The sequence below is a fragment of the Lonchura striata genome, chromosome W (genome assembly GCF_050655825.1).
Source record: "Lonchura striata isolate lonStrDom1 chromosome W, ASM5065582v1, whole genome shotgun sequence".
Taxonomy (NCBI): Eukaryota; Metazoa; Chordata; class Aves; order Passeriformes; family Estrildidae; genus Lonchura; species Lonchura striata.
The window spans coordinates 13293763-13305471 of record NC_140743.1 but is presented as its reverse complement, the minus strand read 5'-3'; the positions used below and the strand labels follow the sequence as shown (position 1 = coordinate 13305471).

The window sequence follows — 11709 nt, the reverse complement described above, 5'->3', positions numbered from 1 at the left end:
CCTCCTCGTTGCATGAACAAGAGGTCCAGTCCTTGCCTATTTTGTAAAACTACTTCTGAAAGCAAGGAGACTGATTTCTCTAGATAGGAGATGGATTTCTCGATCTTCTGCAGGTCTTCGTCGATGGTCATTTGCAGCTGAGAGAGTCCATGTTGTTGGGTTGCGATGGCTGAGACACCTGTGGCTGTGCCAGCTGCTCCCAGGCCGAGCAGCATTGCGATAGTTATACCTGTGATTATTTCTCTTTTGTGGAGCCTGTTGGGTTCCTCGAAAAGGTGGTACACCTCTTCGTCTGAGTGATACAGGACCCTAGGAACAATCAGAACTTGGACACAGAAGTCGATAGAGTCATTAAATTCGGCAAGGAACACACAAGGACTTACTCTTGATCGTTGGCAAACTCACATCCCAGATGCGGATGGGACTACCCACTTATTGATCTTTCTGTTGGGCTTGACAACTTTAGTGCAGAAGTTGCCTTTCAGCTTTGCTAAAGTTGCATTGCCAAAACATCTGCCCTGTCTTGTGATTTGACTCAGGGTGATTCTTCTGCGAGGAGCGCCCTATCTGCACTGGTGGGGGGCGCTGGCTGTGGAGTAACTGAAGGGGGTGTCTAAAGCAATGCCTTCGTAGAAAGGGGGTTTAACATTATAGCAAAGCTAGCAGGAGTTAGTTAGGTTCGGTTTGGTTTCGTTCAGGGTTAGAAAGGTAGCTTCTAGCACGCAAAAGATTTGGTTTGGGTCTGACTCGGTTACGTGGCTTATCTGGAAGGCATCTGCATGGCTGGTTGGGGTATTGGTGACCTTTGAGGGCAAGGTTTTGGGGTGGGTTGTGCTTTTTTTCTTTTAGCACGTTCTTAATAATATTAAAGGGAAGCAAGTTGTCATTACTAAAGAGACTATTGACTAGGGTGGAGACCATGGCCAAATTAATCTCTTTTTTGAAATGGCTTTGACAATTGACTGTACATCTTTTGGGTTTACTGGAGTATATACCCTCTGCTGGTTCCTTTCCGGGATGGTGATCTTCACCGGGAAGGCTTGGATGGCAGCTGCTGGAGACCATTCAGAACAGGCTATTTTTATTTTTCTCCAGTCGGTAAACTGGGCTGGTTCGTATTGTGGTTGCTTTTCGGTGTGGCTTAAAGCTTTATTTGGTTTTATTTTAAATCGCGTCGGCTCTGTTTCCTCCGTTTCAGAGTCCCAGACGGCTTCCGTCAGCTCTTCCGAGCTGCCGGAGCTGCTGCTGGACTCGGAGTCGGAAGTTGAATGCCAGCGCACTTCCGGGGCTCGGTGCCTTTTTGTGCAGCTCCGACCTCGCTCCTCCGCCCGGGGGTGGCGCCGCTCCCACCCTCCGGGCTTGCCCTGCCTCCTGCAGGGGGAGGTCTCTCCCTTAAATGGTAGCAGCGTCCAGTACGGCTGCCGATTGGCTCCGTGCCCTCTGCTGCTCTCCTCCTCTTTCTCCCACATATGCGCATTCGTAAAACCCCGCGCCCCTGGGCTTTTCCCGCTGAGACCGCCCGCACCCCGCCCTTCTCCTTGGCCGCCAGCGCCATTTTCAACGTGGTAGGGTGGCGGCACGGCTCGGATCTCTTCCTGAGCCACGGTTTCTGCCTCTCTGGCTTCTCTCGCCAGTCCCTGCCAAAAGGATTCCGCACGCTGCTGTACCTCCGGCAACGGGTCGCTGACCAGCGGCGGCGGGATGGATAGGGAAACCATGGATTTTTGGGAAGGTTCCGTGGGGGGTTTTGGGCTCTGGTCCGGGTAGGAGGGTGACGCGCCGGGCACCCCCGGATCCCCGCTCCCGGGCGGATCGCCCTCAGGGGCGGTTTGCGTTGACGCTCCTACCCCTAGCTTGGGTGTAACCAATAAACACATGCACGCTACGCTCCATGTCTCCTGCTCTTCTAATGTTCCACGCAGGGCTTTCTCGACTTTGCCCCACGCCTTAAGGCTTCTGCCACTGCCTGAGGATTTTGGGTCCTCGGCCAGCATGGCTATGCATTTATCTCATATCTCTGGATGTAATACATCCACGGGGCGGTCAATTGCCCCAAGCTCTAAGAGCCTTGCTATAGTAAGATAAAAGTCTTTGAGCCTGCACTTAATACCCACCTGCTTATGAATCGCACTCACGACCTTCGCGATGGTGTCCATGACGATCTGCGGGTCTGGGGACGTCTCCCCAGCCAAGATACTGTCTCACCGCTCCGGCCACTGCTCTTGTCCAGGTGACTCCTGCTACCCGAGTGAATCTTCCTGGGTTTCGGCACTTGATATGTTGCCTTCAGGGGAAGGCAAGGCGACCTGGTTGCAAGGAACAGCACGGCAGCCCAGCTTCGCCCGGGCTACTCGGGCTAACAACAGACGCTAACACCAATGTGATGGACGGTCAAAAGGCCTTTATTATCTTATCTTATGGGTTTAAATAGTCTTGGGGGACTTTGCTACGTCGGGGGGGGGGTTGGTAGGGTCTCTAGGGTTAGTACGGAGTGGAAAACTACTGGGTTATGTGTGGTTACATGCTCTGGGGGTAATAGATAACGTGTTTCAGGGTGAGGGGGGGAAGGGTCTTTCTTTCCGTCACATCCCGAAATCTTCCGTTTGCCTGTCCCTATCTACTACACTCCCTCTGCTGTGTCTCTGACTGGCACATCTGCAGGGCTGGGATGCTGGCTCTAGGGGATGGGGTAAGGAGCAGTTCACTATCTCACCAGGGCAAGGCCTGATGCCCCCCTCCCCCCCCCCCACACATACACACAGGCATCCTGAAGCATCTCAGAGACATCAATCTCTCCAGTTTTTGGCAACCATCCCATGGCTCAAGTGATTCGCTCCATCGCTGAACTAAAAGTCACCTCAGAGACTGAGTCAGTGAGGTGGGTATTTGCTTTATTTGGTGCTGGGTATGTGGGGGATCGCGCCTCCTAACACATACACTCAGCACTTTTACACAGCACAATTTATTGTTAAATTCATGCATATTCATTGCATTCCTTGGGATAGGAGTGGTTATACAAATTATTTGACGGAAATCATTAATATCATTACCATATGTGACGTGCAAGCGCAGTGTAGTCTGTTTGCACCAAGGAAGGCTCCAAGTCTTCCTCGGGGGTTGTTCTGATGGAGGCCAGCAGTCTTCTTCACTCTGCCTGTGAAAAACATGTTTACTCTCTTGTGAAAATTAAAAAAGTTTAATAAAAGACAATAGGATATAAGGACTATAAAGCAAAGGTTATTATGGCCGGGTATATCTTGGCACTCAGCCAAGACTACACTTATCTTTGGGGATACTCTAAATACTTTTTCTATTACATCAGTCTGTTGCATATTCATAGACTCTTATGTATAGTAAACTTTTCACTAAGCTAGTTTACATGTTTTATGAATTGTTTAGCATATCTCTTCTTTGGATCTGCTTTTTTAGAGCATGCATATTTTTGGGTTGTGCTTTTAGTTTATTTTTATCACCTCTAGTTTTTGGGCTTTGGTCTACACTGTCTTCAGATGGTGAGTGTTGATAGTTGGCTTATCTGTAGCAGATTACTTCTTCATATGTTCATTGGATGTTATCCTATTTAAGTAGGTATTTAAACACAAGTATACTTATATCAGCTATTTCACTACTATGTCTAAGCTTAATTAATGTGAAAAAACATCAATTACTTGTTTTAAACTTTTAAAAGTTTAAAAGTAATAAAATAGTTATAAAAATAGCAATAAAAATTAGAGCAATAAGAATTTGGACAATCAGAGTTAGGACAAAAAAGGACAATAAAAAGCAAAGAATTACAGATGTCTGGATGCTCTTGGGCACTAAGCTACAAAAGCATACCTCACTAACAAAGAATTAACCCTTAAAAACAATAGCCTATTGCATATTCATATATCTCATACATGATGCAAATATTATTTTCAAACAAAGGATATCCTCTGCTTAATTTCTGCCTCCCCCTTCATCTTGTAAATCAATTTCTTGGTGCCTAGAAGTCTGGAATAAGTCTAAACAGTCCCAATAAGGAGGTCGTAATTCTTCTCTTGGAATTTTTAGTGCCTTGTCGCTGTTATCAGTATGAGAAGAATTTCTTGGTTATCTTATCCATTTCTTGAGCTAGTTACAAAAAGTATCTTACATCACATAGTTTCTATTTTGATATTATACTATAGCCTGAAAACTATATTTACCACATGACTTAAAAAAGGATTAATACAGTTCTACAAATAAATTAATACACTATAACTTCCCAACGTAACACATCTAGTATTCCTTTTAATATTTGCAAAGCGTCAATCATATGCATTTTTCACAATTAACAACAGAAATTAAAAATATCTTTATAACAGTTACTTTAACATTACACATATAAAATCCATTTTAATATTTGTGAAAAGCCAATATCATAATATGTATCTATAACATGCCTTTTTCACCTTTCTTTCTTGAAGCATGCACAGTCCTTCGCTGGCTGGTTCAGTGTTTTCTGCTGACAATAGGTTTTGTTTCTCTTTATCTTGGCAAGGTGCATTCTGTTGGCAAGTTAATACTCCTATTCCACACATCAGCCAGGTTTCAGGGAGTGAATCCTAAGTGGTATGTAACAAAAGGTTAACCACAAGTAACACTGTAACAAAAAGTGCAGGTAAAACAAGCAAGATAGCAAAGAATGCAAGATAGCAAAGCCAGTGAGATATTAAGCACCATCAAGAGCAAGATAGCCAATTTTAACAGAACTTGCAAAGTGCAAAATTAACTAAAAACAGTTTAGACTGAAAAACAGGAAGTACCAGACATGCACTGAAGATAAAGGTAAAAAGTTAAAATGTGAGGAAGACTACAGAAGCCTTCATCAAAAGACCACCAGAAGGCCGATGACGACCACAGAAGGAACTGACACATGCACAAAAGCAACAAACTGTTGTAAAACCATGACACAACTTTATGCAAATATGAGTATGCCAATGATATGTTGACATTGTGACATTGTGTGGAAGGACTTTTAAAATATAACTGAAGGCTAACGTAGATTGAGTGAGTTTTTGGCAGAGAGATGCCCCTCTGTCCCAGAGCTGAATAAACAAATACCTTCTCTGTAGCCACCTGACTATAGAGTTTTATTTTCTTGCACAATTTTAGGCTTCAGTCAGATCCCCAGAACTCATTCCAATCTCCTCAGCATATAATTTTCAGGGTCCTGATATCTGACTATAAACTTTTTCAACTTAGCCAAAACTTTCAGTGATTCTCCAATCCAAAGTCTTTCTTCTAGTCACTTTTGCAGCTGCCACTTCTGCACAGCAACACATCTCTTACCATTACTGCATGTTTCCCTTTGTAATTTCATACTTTGACCTGAGGAGATAGGAAGAGGTACATAAATTAGTTTCCATAACCATATGAGCTCCCAAAACTAAATTGAGGTAGGAACCTTTCCCATCCACTATGGAAACCATTAGGAAAATATATAAACTTATATAAATATACATGAATATAAACATAGGAACAACAACAGAAATGTGACAATCACTAGTGGAACTTACTCAGTCTTAGCACTGAAAGGAATAAGAAGGAAGTGTGTTTACAACAAACTCTGGGCCTGATGGTAGATAAGGCCAGATACAGGGAGGTGAAAGAAGCAATGGAGGGTACCATAAATTCCATAGGTATGCCACTGATTGACACAGACTGTTACTCACTCAAGACTGTGTTAAATCTCTAGATTTAGAGAAAAAGAACAGAGACAAAAAGAAAAAAAGAAAAAGGAAAAGGAAAAGGAAAAGAAAAAGAAAAAGAAAAAGAAAAAGAAAAAGAAAAAGAAAAAGAAAAAGAAAAAGAAAAAGAAAAAGAAAAAGAAAAAGAAAAAGAAAAAGAAAAAGAAAGGTATAAACATTGGAAAGGGGGTCTATTAGTTGATTCAAGAAATCTGTACCTCTCAAGTACCTCAGCCAACAGGGAAAAATAAAGGGACATGCGGTTGGGAAATTAGGATAAAAAGTGTTATAGATGAGTAATGTGATGGTTTCCTCTCACAATTAAGGGGTGAATATTATGTGTGTGTTAGGAGAAGTTTTGTAGATGTATAGTTATGTTACTCTAATGTGTCTTCCCATAGTCCTCTTTCCCCTCCCCCTTGTACGGTTGTCACGGGATGGCCTTGGTAGTCAGGGCATTTGGGGAGGGTCAGCTTGTTACTATGGCAACATCTGACCTCCAATCAAGATGTAAGAAGGCGATCTCCACTAATGGACGGCAAAGAAGGAGTTGACTGACAAGACTTTGGAGGGGCTAGGGGTATAAAAGGCAGAGCATCCATTTTGTAGATGAGCACATGGCGTTTGAGTCTTTTGCTCCCAGCGGTGCTCTTTCTCCTTATTCAGTCTTTTGTATTTTAAGATTTAATAAACCTTTTAAATTTTAAAAGTGAGAATCATTCCTCACAAAAAGGAGGCTGCATCGTCTACATGTTTGAGAGATCCCATGGGAAATGCCCATGACCTCTCCCTTTATCTGAATAAAGTTACAGGACTCCTCTGTCTCCTTTCTGGACATAAACCTGTGCTGTTTGTGGATTAATTTTCCTGACAATCTGGGGAATCTTATCCAGGGTATTTCCACCATCAAGGGGCTCCTGGGCAGCAAGCAGAACTGAAGGTGCATCTCACCCAGTTTTGGTGTCCAACACCCCTTGGTGGTGGCTGGCACCGAGACTGTCCAAGAGACAGATGAGTGGTAGACTGGGGTGGGGTGGGGGGGGTGTGCTGTGAAGAGTCCACATGGAAGGACCACTGAAAATCTCACCAGTGAGTAAAATGGGATCTTTGGGGAACAAACTTGGGAGGGCACCTATGGAGGGTAGCACAGGTAAAACAGGGCATACATGGAAGGTTGCAAAGGTAAAACTAGGAAGGGGCCCCGACAAAAGGAATGATGATCACAAAATATCTCCAAAGAATCCTGAAAGGAATGAGGGACTTGTCTTTACAAACAAACCGTGGGTCTGCTGGTAAATAAAGCTAGATACTGAGAGATAAAAGAAACAATGGGAAGCATCCCACTGAGTGATAAATGGAATGAGAGATTTGTCTTTACAAACAAACTGTAGGTCTGTTGATAAGTAAAACTGGATACTGAGAGATGAAAGAAACAATGGGAAGAACCATAAATTCCATAAGGAATTCTACTAACTGACACAAGAAAAAGACAAAGGGCAGGGGGTATACATTAGAAGGGGTTCTTAGGTATTAAGCATTTCAAGAAGTCTGTACCTCTCAAGTGCCTCAGCCAATGGGGAAAGAGAGAGGGACATGCAGCTGGAAAATTAGGATAAAAAGGAGGCTTCCATAAATTCAAGAGACCCCAGGTGAATGCCCCATGGCCCCATGGCCTCTCCCTTTATTTGAATAAAGTTACAGGACTCCTCTGTCTCCTTTTTGGACATAAACCTCTGGTTTTTGTGGATTAATTTTTCCTGACAATCCCTTGAGAGAATGTGGAGTTCATTTACATATTCTCCCAGAAGTAATTAAAGACACGGATGTCCAAAGAGGGCAATAAGGGAAAGTTGAGAAAGAGTCTTGACAATACATGCCCAGGAGGACAATAAGTGTGGATGTGACAGCCCGGTCAGAGAGCAAGAAAACAAGAAAAGTTTTCTCACGGCAGACTTGTGAGACTCTTAGGGAGTTTTAGAGAAATGATGACAGCTTATTATTGTAAACAATCTGCAGGTGGTGTTTTTCTACTCTTTGTTTTTCTGTTCTTCTCAAGGATTGTTTGTGAGAAAAGTGTTTTTGTTAATTAGCCAATCAGGTAGAATGTGTAGAGTCAGTCTATAAAGAGGAGAGTTTTTCGCATTAAAGTTACTGTTGTGCAAACCAGCCTTCTTGGAGTCTGTGCCGCTTTCTTATTCAATAGCGACAAATAAGGAGAGTCAAGAAGGAGTCTTGACAAGAGGAGATGGACAAATAGTGTTGATATTTTGAGTAAAGATTAGTTGAAAGAGAGTGTAGAGAGATATGGTTGAGGCAAGGAGCGGCAGGACCAGGTGCAGAGGTTCGGGACCAGGACACAGGCTGGGGGCCTGTGGGGGCTGTGGGGCATCCAGGTCTCAGCACCAGGCAGTGCCTGACCATGCCACCCCCGGGCAGGGGCAGCAGTGGTTGCTAGCCCCCATGAGGCTGCGGGGTGGCCTGGCTGCCTGTGATGCTGCCAGCTGTACCCACCAGGAGTGCCGGGGCAGGGAGAAGACATTTGGATACTGTGGCAGGACAGGGACCGGCTCTGGTATATGGTCTGTGAGAAAGTGCACACAAAGAGGAGGAGGAAGACATATCTGAGAAATGCAGATTGCATGTGGAAGGATTAAGATTTTCTTTTAAGAATTTTGTTTGGTTCACTGGAAAAACAAATGGTTTTGAGCTGTGGGAAAATGAGTACCTACAGGCAGTAGCTGGGGGGACTAGAGGAAAAACAGAATAAGTCCCTGAATGAACTTGTTAGAAAGATACAGCAAGTGTTTGTAAGAAGGGATAAAGAAAAAGCAAAGGCAAAGTTGATAGCAGAGTTTTTACGGCCCAAGAGGGATAAACTGCAGAACCCAAGGGGTCCCTCAGGATAGAAGGGATGGGGTCAGCTACAAGGAAGTGGCAGAGGTATTCCCTCCTCAGCTGGGGAGAGCCAACCCAAACAGCAGTTGGGAAAGAATCAGTGTTCTATCTGCAGGGCAGAGGGAAACTGGAAGCAGGAATGTCTGTGGTGACAGTTGTATCCTCAGGAGGAGGAAGTCCAGAGGATAATGGAGATTAATTGTTAGGGGTGTCAGGGGTTCCCATTATACCAGGGACCTACCACACTGCAGCCCTTGATAACTTTTAAGGTGGGTCCGGATTGAGAGGAAGAGTGTTTCCTGGTAGAAACAGGGGCCATTTGAGCCACCTTGAATTTTATCCCTAAGGGAGGAAAATTGTCAAAAAGTTCATTGATTATTCAAGGGGTGAGTATAAAACATGAGTGAGTGCATTTTATTCAACTGCTTCTAGTAGATGTGGGGGATAGGTTTGAAATGCATGAATTCTTATTTGTTCCTAATTGTGATTGCAATTTACTGGGAAGGGATTTAATAGCTAAAGTGGGAATGCAAATTAGTATTATGAAAAATGATACAGAAGCTAACACTGTGGTAACTGTGTAAAATGTCTGAGAAGACATAGGTTGAAATAAACCCAGAAGTGTAGGCAGCCCCAGAAAAATACAGAAAATTAGATATAAAGCCTCTCCAAATGTTATAAACAACTAAGTAGTTGATGGCTTTTGCTATTATGCATTGGCTTTTGCAAAATAATATTAATCACAATGATTTTGATATACTACCATTTCTAATCACTTTTAACTGCTTTAATATAGTATAATTTGTCAGCTTTTGTGGACAATGCCTTGGCCTGGTGTAGCTTATATATTAGTGTGATAAACATATATTATAGCTTAGGCTTTTGCAAAATATTAAAATAGAGACTATGTAATGTTAAAGTAGCTAATGCCTTTATTTGTGTAACTAGCTGACAATAGTGAGAATAACTCAGATATTTTTGTAAAATAGCTAATGTTTTAATGTACTTATGGAGTATCTTATCTGTATAATAGCATTGAAAAGAACCAGGAAAATAAACCTTGAAAGAAAGAATGCAAAGAGAAATTTACCACTGACCCTCCAGTTATCAAGAATTATCAAACCACAGAGCAGAAGCCTTGTGAAGAAATATAAATTTCATCTGCAGTATGGCATATACTTTAAGAAGATGAGTCAAAGTTCGAACCAAAAGAATTCCCGGAACATGTAAACTCAAAGGAATGTTTGAATATGTAGAATCCTCATGAATATATATTTAATCAATACAATGAAAAGGTATATAAGAAAAATTGCTATAGTTAACCGTGTGCCTCTAGCTAAGGCTATGCACCCAGCACTGTAAAAGCCCCTTTTATCCCTTATTAAACTTTTACAAATTTCAAGAGTGATCCTTGTTTCTCACACCAAATCACTTTGAAGCAACCAAGACAAGTGGTATCGAAAAAGCAATACCCTATTTCAAGAGAAGGAAGGAAGACGTTACAGCCTGTCATTGAGTCCCTGCTAAAGGCAGGTCTTTTAGAGCCATGTAAGCCTCCCTATTATAGTGGCCAACCCCCACCATGGGGAGTAATGGGCATTCACTCCATGTTTGCAGAAGGCTGAACAAAAGCTTTATTAAGCTATACTATATTACACTATACTAAAAATGATACTACTACTGAAGCGATACGTGGAATAAATAAATAGACTCCACAACCTCGGGTAGTTATCAAGTGAGTATGTACTGTTGGTGCCCGGCACAAGTGAGATATCTCTCCAAAAACTTGTGCCTCGAGCCTCAGTCTGACCCACACCTTTATTCACAAAGGTGTTCCATATGCAATACATTACGCAACTTTTCTATGCATATTCAACCCTTGTCCCCGCCTATCCTCACCTCTCATGCTAAACAGGTCCAAGCCCTTCTAGGCATGCGTGGTTTGCCGTGATGGTCCTGCAGGGGTCTCTGGTAGTCTCTTGAGGCTGAAGATTGTGGTCTTCTTCATGGATGAACTTTTGAACTTTTCTCCTTTGCACGTGTGCTTTTGGTCCTTTGGTGCTTATCTGAGTACATCTGTCAGTCTTGATAGGCTTGGAGACAGAGGAACCTCGTTATCTGGGTTTTTTGCATCCTCGGTCCCCGGTATTGTTCTTTATGCAAGAAGCTTCAGAAATTTGCATTTTCCTATGCCCTTTGTACCATGTCAAATGTTTCTCAAGTAAAAGGTTAAAATTCAACACATAACTCTACAAGCTAAAATATAAATGCTTAATTCATTTTGTTAACTTAAGTGAACTCCAAAAATCTCTATTTCACTTCTATGCTAAAGAAAAACCCATGACCCTTACAGACAGTCCTGACACAGCGTGGCTCCAATTGGTCAAATGAAATCAAAACACCATCACCAGAGTCCAATTAAGAAATCCTTCTTTGGTAAACAATCTCCATAACATATTCCACATGTGCCAAACAACAGATTCAGCAAATTAGAAGATAAGAATTGTTTTTCTTCTTTCTCTGAGCTTTCCCACAGCCTTCCCCAGGATTTTCCTGGGAAAGTCTCTGTTTCTCTCTGTTCAAAGGATATATGAAAACCACACCCTATAACATTCCTATCCTGCTGGTTAAGAAACAGAATAAAACCTACAGAATGGTGCAAGAACTAAGAATAATAAATTAAATTGCCAAACCAAGGCATCCCACAGTTCCAGATCCCTACACCATCCTGAATCAAATCCCTTGTTCACATCAGCATTATTCAGTACTGGATTTGAAGGATGCTTTCTGGAGGTGTCCGATTACTGAGAACAGTAAACAGTATTTTGCCTTTGAGTGGGAGCAGAAGTAAAAAGGATGGTAGATGGCAAAACAATTGACATGGACAGTCCTCCCTGTTGTGGTTTGACATGGAAAAAGAATTTTTCTCGGAAGGAAGAGGTCAATTTGGATATTGACCAATTGAAGGTGGACACGCCTCTGAGAACACAGAGGGGTTAAAAGCAGAATTCCCAGGAGAACTCGCTCTCTTTGGTTCCAGTCAGCGTGCAGTGCAGGACTCTCCCCAGACCGGCCCATGACTGTGTGGGGGAGGGGAAGGCCC

General features: G+C 42.8%; 1 long non-coding RNA gene across 1 annotated transcript; it reads right to left on the bottom strand.

Moving 5' to 3' along the window:
* Positions 1–2381: 2381 nt before the first annotated feature.
* On the bottom strand, positions 2382–11339 carry LOC146763077 (uncharacterized). Its single transcript, XR_014952578.1, has 3 exons — positions 10506–11339; positions 4434–4586; positions 2382–3154 (listed from the first exon to the last, which is right to left on the bottom strand). It is a non-coding gene; the product is annotated as an uncharacterized LOC146763077 (long non-coding RNA).
* Between the last annotated feature and the right edge of the window lie 370 nt (positions 11340–11709).